Below are 6,085 nucleotides of genomic sequence, written 5' to 3' on the forward strand. Positions count from 1 at the left end.
CTAGGATCACTCTGAGGAGAGTTTGGTGTCCTTCCTGCCTGCCTGGTTTGCAAAGCCAGCTTGTCATGCAGGCTCTATAGACGCTCTGCACTCTGCAGAATGTTAGAACTTTTCCAAAAAAGTTGGCTATTTCCTTTTTTAAAAAGTTCTCGGCAAAATTCATCAGGACTTCTATTTATTATGATTATAATTGTTATTATTATCATCCTCAAAAGGCAGTGTACAAAATGCAATGAACACAGCTGAAAAGCAGTTAAAACAACACAGGGAAAAAAGTAAATATTTTTCCAAACAATGCTAAATAGACACTCATGGCAGCAACCTATTCATCCACCTGGGAAAACTTGTCGGAATGAAAACATCATCAGTTGTTTCTAGAAAGTGCCGGTAGCAGGTTCCTGTTGTATCTCTGCAGGAATGCTATTCCACAGAACAGGGGAAGCCACACTCAAAGCCCTGCTCTGAATTACAGAAGATCAACCCAAATATCAGGAGTGAGTGGCAGATTTTATCGTGCCTGCATGATTGTCCTCACTGGCCCTGGTTAATAGGGGTTAGAAAGTATGATGAGCACTGACTCATTCTATACATAAAGCTTTGTTGGAAGAGGTTTTAGAGCAATAAATACATCATGGTACAGATGTTGCTGCTGTTGGACCAACGAGACCGTGAGCTGCAGGCATCCAAGCCATGAAGGAAGCATTGTGGAACAACACTGTTTATTTCGCAGCATTTATGTCCTGCTTAATTGCAATAAAACCTTAAAGCAGTTGAAACAGGCGATAGGACCCGTCCTGTTTTCTTCTCTGCAGGTGCCAAAACATTTCGCGCCGCTAGGATCTGGGATCGTAGAATCGCAGATCTGGAAGGAAACCCAAGGGTCATCTAGATCAACCCCCTGCCATGTGGGGCTTAAGTGCAGAAAACGCGGGAGCTGCTGAGACGGGCACAGAGGCAACTACCGCAGAGGTAAAGGATTAACCATCTCGGATGCTTCAAGTTTCACGAGTGAGCCTTTGGGACCTTCCCTTTTAAAGGCAGCTGCACTGCTGTCAATCAGGCTGCTTGGAGCTCCCTCTAGCGGGGAATGCGGCTCTGACTACGCGTTGCAATCTCGTCCTCGCTCGTACTTTCGCTTTCTTCTTTCCTTTTTTTAGTGCGACGACCGGGAGGGAGAGGGAATAAAAGCGAGAGCGAGGAAGAGAGTTGGACGGAGAAAAGCCTAAGAGACCAGCAAGCAAAGCCTCCAAAGAGGGAACTGAGCTTTACTGCAAAAAATTCGGACTGGCAGCAGGTAAGGAGGTGAGCAGTTCTCCTGGGGCTCTGATGATTTCCGTGTTTTTTTGTTTTTTTCTGAGCGTGTCTTCGTTAAAGGAGACTCTGAGCTCATTGCTAGGCGGGGGCAGCAGAATCGTTTATTTTTACTCTTGATGATGTTGGAGAAGGCTGCCCTTCGACCCGCTGCAAAGGGAATAAATAACATGAAAAATCCAGGGAGCAGCAAGCAGAGCTGGTGTTACTCTAAGAGTTGTAAGTAACTGCTCTCAGATCAACTCGGGTCTCCCTTTCCAGCGGTGACGCGTGTTCATTCGACATCCCCCTCTGCAGCTGCTACGAGGCTGCCCTCCTTCTGGTGCACACAACCTCCCTTCCCGGCTGCTCTTCGCCCGCATACCCAATACACACCTGGGGCAGGGAGGGAGAGGGGGGGGGAGAGGGAGACCTCATTCATTAACCCCTCCTCTCGTGTCCGGGCTCTTCCCTCACCTTGGAAGCCAGGATCAGAAGGAAAAGAGCTCCCATCCCATTCTCTCCCTCCCTGAAGGGAAGATGGTGGGCTGGGGGGAGAGAGAGAAAGGACCCAACTTCCGGCCGACTTTCGAACACTAACCCTGCTCTGTGCTTCCCCCCCCCCCCCCGCTGCCCTTTCCTCTCCCAGCAACACCAACAAGAAATCTCAGCAGCCCCCCAGGTAATTTCCAGTCAGGAGCGTGAGGAAAATTCCCTCACTCCTAACAAACTTCGGAGGGGGGGAGAGAGAAGGGGAAAGAAAATAAAGGTTTGCTGAGGGGTCAGGAGGAGAGGAATTTGTGTCTGGTCTTTCCACAGGTTGGGGAGAAGGAGGGGGGAGACTGTCCCCAATCCGAGAAGAGAAACCATTTCGTTGGAAAGCTGATACAGTGGTACTTTGGTTTGCAACCGCTTTGGATTACAACCGTTTTGGGTTACAACCATGTCAAACCCGGAAGTGCCTGTCCCTTTTTTTGAATCAAAACCAATTTTGGGGGGGAGAGGCCCCATTGGCGAAAGCGCGCCTTAGGGTAAAACCTGTTTTGGTTTACAACCAAACCTCTGGAACGGACTATGTTTTTAAACCAAGGTACCACTGTAATGTACAGCTTGGGGGAGGGGGAAGTGGGTGGAGAATTTAGACACATAAGGTGTATATGGTTATTAATTACTTAAATCAGTGGTTTTCAACCAGGGTGGCGTGGCACCCTGGGGTGCCTTGAATGGTGGTCAGGGGTGACGTTGGCAACACTGGCCTCTCTCTCTCTTTCATTCCCTCTCTCCTCTGACGCCCTCTGGTGTCTCTGCCTCCCAAAGGCTTGAAGAGCTGTTTGTGGCAGCAACCCTGGTTACAAGATCCCCAGGTGAAAGGTGCCTCTGGGGCTGGCCAGGGGGTGCTGGTTTCCCGGAGCTGAAATGGGGCCTCAGGGTAAGCAGGCAAGTGGGTGAGGGAGCCCAGCCAGCCAGACCACCAGCCCTTCCTGTTGGGAATGGACAGACAAGTCCCAGGTCTCTGTGGGGCAGTGTGAGGAGGCACCTCTACTGAAGGCAGGGAGGGCAGCTCAGAGACCAGGGGCTGTATCAGCAGCTGCCCGGAGGACTCCCAAGGAAAGGGGAGAGGAGGCTGAGGGAAGACTTAGCAAGGAGGGGGGTTGTTTGAAAAAGGGTGAGAGGCTGCCAGCTCTGCAGGCAAGGGGTGACATAACTGGGCTCCTGAGCCCCACAGGGGTGCCGCAGAAATAAAGTACTTGGTCAAAGGAGCTGGGGACCCAAAAACATTGAAAACATCTGACTTAAATGACAAGAAGGCAGAATTTACATGCAGTGTGTAAAGGTAGGATGCGCTCTTAAAACATTCTTAAATAAAACTGCCCCAACCCCTTCTTCTTTTTGACCAGATCTTCTTCTTCTGCACCTTCAGACCGAGAACTCTTTGTTGCATCTTTCTAAAAAACATGTAAGGTTTAATCATCAATGTAATGGGCACAGCGTCCCTCCCCAACCTAAAAAACAACAACAAAAATTAGGAAGTGCAGTTTCTTAAAATGCTGAGAGTCCCCTTCCTCGTGTCCCTCTCTATATTCAGGGCTCTTGGGCTCTGCTCCTGTGTGTTGGGCTGGCTGGAAGCAGAGGTGTGGGGGGAGGCAGAAGTTGGGGAACCCTAGGGGAAGAATCTCAGAGCCAAGGGATGGGGGTGGGATGGAGATGAGTGGTCAGAGGGAGAAGAGAGAGCAGACTGGGAGGAGGAGAAGATGTCAGAAGCTGAAGAGGCAACAGGGTTTAGTGAGCAGGAAGAGTCTGTGGAAGAGAGCGGTCCAGAATCAGAGGCAGAACTGGAGGGGGGTCAAGAGGCAGAGTAGAGGCAGAGAATCTCCCCCTTGTGGTGTAACCAGTTTCTCTCCCCCCCCCCCCCCCCCCCCCCGGTCTCCCAGAACATGAAAAGGAACGAAGAGGGCAGAGCAATGAGAGACAAGATGAAAGAAATTCAGGTTGCTGGGGAAGAAGGAGCCTTAGAGAGCGGGGGGTGTGGGGACCTACAGTCCTCGCAACAGCTTCATTGGGGCAAGAGATACTGGGAAGAGTTGCTGTGTTCACTTGGCCTGCACTGTTTGGTTTTCTTTGAGTAAAGAGTTAACTTCACAGACAACGGGTGTTTTATTGCTCACCAGCTCCAGCTCCTGAAGTCCCATGACCTTTGGGCACTTTATCCTTCCTCTCACTTCTGAATTATGGAATGTGATGGGATTCATACCTTCTAACTATAAAGCTTTGTTGCTTGGCAAATGATAATAATATTGGCGATGCTGGAAATTTTACAGAGGACATGCCACTAATGAATGCTTCTAGTTAGGCCGGTCGCTTAACATTTTCCTGCTTCCTTTCTCTTCAGTGCACCAAGATCCACAATGGTGGAAGACTTCGAGGTAGCCATTTCTCAGGGCCAATTGGCAGGTGCTGTGTCGCAGGTGCTGGCAAAACCACTGCACTTTTTCAACAGCACTCCGCTCAACATTGCCGTAGTAGGAGAGCCTGGCTCCGGGAAGTCCTCCTTCATAAATGCCATGCTGGGTCTTCGTGCCGATGATCCGCGTGCTGCTGCGACTGGCATACAGATGACGACAGTCCAAGTCAAGGATTACCCACACCCGACACTTCCACAAGTGATCCTTTGGGACCACCCCGGAAGGGGAATGGCAACTTTTGGGGAGGACAAATTTGAGAAGAAGGTTGATTTGAATCACTTTGATTTCTTCGTCATCGTCGGCTCCCAGCGCTTCCGCTCCACCCATTCTGACCTGGTCCGTGAGATCCAAGATAAGGGCAAGAGCTTCTACTTTGTGCGCACCAAAGCAGACCTGGACCTGTCGGCCGCCAAGAGGCAACGGCCATCTGACTACAGTGAGAAGAAGGTCCTCTTGCACATCCAGGAGGACTGCAAAGAGTGCTTGGTAAGAGAAGGAGTGAGGGACCCACAAGTCTTCATCGTCTCCAACTGGGAGGCCGACTGCTTTGACTTCCCCCTCCTGCAGGAAACGCTGAAGAACGATCTCTTGCGGCTGAAGAGGCAAGCCTTTCTGCGCCGCTTCCCTAGCATCTGCCTGCCTATCTTAGAGAAAAAGAAAACCACTGTGGAGGAGAAGATTTGGACCAAAGGGCTTGTTTTGCTGGTCGCTCTTAGAAGCCCAGTTCCCTTCCTTCTCCCCATATTTCTGTTTAGTAAGTTCCAGTCCTGGTGCTTCCTGGACTTTGGCCTGGACGATCGATCCCTTGCAGCTCTGGCCCAGCGTGTTGGAAAGACAAGCACAGCCCTTAAAGCAGCAATGCAGTCCCTGGGAATGTTCTCTGCCATTTTATGGGTGCTGCCTGACTTGGTGGGACTCTCAGTGATGGCTTATGAATATCACCACTGGGAGCATTTCCCCATCTTTGGCTTTCTTCTGTCTGGAGGGATTTCGCTTCCTCGTACCTACTTCATGCTGCAGAAATGCATATCGGGTGCTGCTGATGACACCCAGAGGGTTTTGTCCAAAGCTCTTGAGGCAGAGGGGAAAAAGTCCATTTAGCAGCAAACAGATGCACTATGATGACTAAGTACTTGATATATAGTATCTCTTTATATATAGCATTCTCTTTCTCTCCTTCTCTCTCTCTCTCTCTCTCTCTCTCTCTCTCTCTCTCTCTCTCTAGCTGTCTATCTATCTATCTATCTATCTATCTATCATCTATCTATATCTATCTATATATATATATGCTGCATTTGCTTTCTTTTTAGGAACAAGAATTAGCTCTGTATCACAAGTCCCATGCAACATCTATTTCAGAATTTTCTTTCCCTCATACACACTCAAACTGAAGGAGTGCATACAGCTAGACAGGAGCCTCCGCATTTGTTAAATAGGAAGTTGAGGTAATTTTAGTCTCTTCTAGTATTTTAACTCTTGCATAACTTAAAGCATTACTGTAATTGTTTCCTGGCTTTATTGTTTTATGTCTTTGCAAACCGCTTTGAGGTTTTATTAGAATCAAGTGCTGTATAAGTTTTCATGAAATAAACTAATTACTTAAATTAATCTCCTGGCCACCCTTACTAATCAGCTTTCAGTTTTCCATGAAAGTCTCATAAATGAGAAATATTGTGAATTATCTAGACACCCCACCCCTCCTTCTTTGGCAGCCACTCGTAGCTGAGTACGGTTGTCTTCCATAAACATGGTTTTAACACTAAGTCCGTAAGTGACTGTGGAGGCCAGTTCTGAATCCACACGTCCTTCCACAGTGGGGACATTGGTTTGCG

At 48.9% G+C, this 6,085-nt stretch overlaps 1 pseudogene across 2 annotated transcripts; it reads left to right on the plus strand.

Annotated features, from left to right (window-relative positions):
- The first annotated feature begins 839 nt into the window (after positions 1-839).
- On the plus strand, positions 840-5,472 carry LOC307221570 (interferon-inducible GTPase 5 pseudogene; annotated as a pseudogene). 2 transcript variants are annotated; one of them, XR_013844046.1, is made up of 3 exons: positions 840-969; positions 1,158-1,294; positions 4,181-5,472. The product of XR_013844046.1 is annotated as an interferon-inducible GTPase 5 pseudogene (transcript). The 2 variants fall into 2 exon arrangements; XR_013844047.1 differs by lacking the exon at positions 840-969 and having other exon boundaries at positions 1,158-1,302; positions 4,181-5,372.
- Positions 5,473-6,085: the final 613 nt, after the last annotated feature.

The sequence above is a fragment of the Podarcis cretensis genome, assembly GCF_951804945.1.
Source record: "Podarcis cretensis genome assembly, chromosome: 8".
NCBI classification, from domain to species: Eukaryota; Metazoa; Chordata; class Lepidosauria; order Squamata; family Lacertidae; genus Podarcis; species Podarcis cretensis.